This window comes from Onychostruthus taczanowskii, unplaced genomic scaffold (assembly GCF_017590055.1).
Source record: "Onychostruthus taczanowskii isolate IOZ18803 unplaced genomic scaffold, ASM1759005v1 scaffold176, whole genome shotgun sequence".
Lineage (NCBI taxonomy): Eukaryota > Metazoa > Chordata > Aves > Passeriformes > Passeridae > Onychostruthus > Onychostruthus taczanowskii.
Genome location: NW_024498973.1, coordinates 708,142 through 708,942, shown reverse-complemented (window position 1 = coordinate 708,942; position 801 = coordinate 708,142). Strand labels below are relative to the sequence as shown.

General features: G+C 64.8%; 1 protein-coding gene across 3 annotated transcripts in view; it reads left to right on the top strand.

Moving 5' to 3' along the window:
- The first annotated feature begins 638 nt into the window (after window positions 1–638).
- The window catches only part of HDAC4 (histone deacetylase 4), a 170,913-nt gene continuing 170,750 nt past the window's right edge, over window positions 639–801 (top strand). For 2 of the 3 annotated variants that reach the window (XM_041400239.1, XM_041400235.1), the window contains exon 1: window positions 639–773. The gene's annotated coding sequence lies outside the window, so the exon portion shown is untranslated. The remainder of the gene's footprint in view (window positions 774–801) is intronic. The other variant, XM_041400236.1, reaches the window with a different exon arrangement.

Sequence of the window (801 nt, the reverse complement as noted above, 5' to 3'; positions counted from 1 at the left end):
TGTCCCACAGGATGAACTCCTTGCACCCAACACTGCAATATTTTCCTTCCCATCACCTGGAATGTTTGGGAGCAGGTCTTGGGGAGTTTTGGGCACCGGGTGAATCAAGCCACTCACTCGCTGGGAAACGGGGGCGGAGGGAAGCACTGCCGGACAACTCCTTTTTATTTTTCTATATTCTCCCGGTAATTCAGGCAAATATGTTGAACCGTGCCCTGCCCTTTCTGTCTTTTACCCCTCGCCTCAGCTGTTCGCTGTTACAGGCGATACCTGGCGGAAAACACAGAACGGCCCACGGGGGAGCGGGACCGCGGCTGCGGAAAATCGGGGTGCAAAAAAGCCCCGAAGTTCCAGGGATTTATCGCAATACCGCCTATACGGCACGGATCGCAGCCGCTGTGGCCTCTGGGGGTGGGGGGGGGGCAGGAACACGCTCCCGCGATCCCGATCCCCGCTCCCCGCTCCCGGCGGGGCTCGGGGCCAACATGGCGGCCCCCGTCCCGCCCCCCGGTCGCCATGGCGACGGGCCGCGCGCCACGGGGCGTGGCCGGGGGCGCGCGAGGCGGGGCCCGATTGGACCCCTTCCCCCGCGCGGCTATAAATAACCCGCGCCCGCTGATTGGCTGGGGGGAAAAATGGTTGCACCACGTGACTCCCCATCTAAAAAAAATTTCCAAGATGGCGGAACCCGTCACGGGCTGAGTCCGTCGGTGGCGCGCTCCGCGCCGGGGGGGCCATCGCCGCGCAGCGTCCCCGCCTCGCCCGCAGCCCAGGTCAGTACGCGGCGCTCCGTCGCCGCCA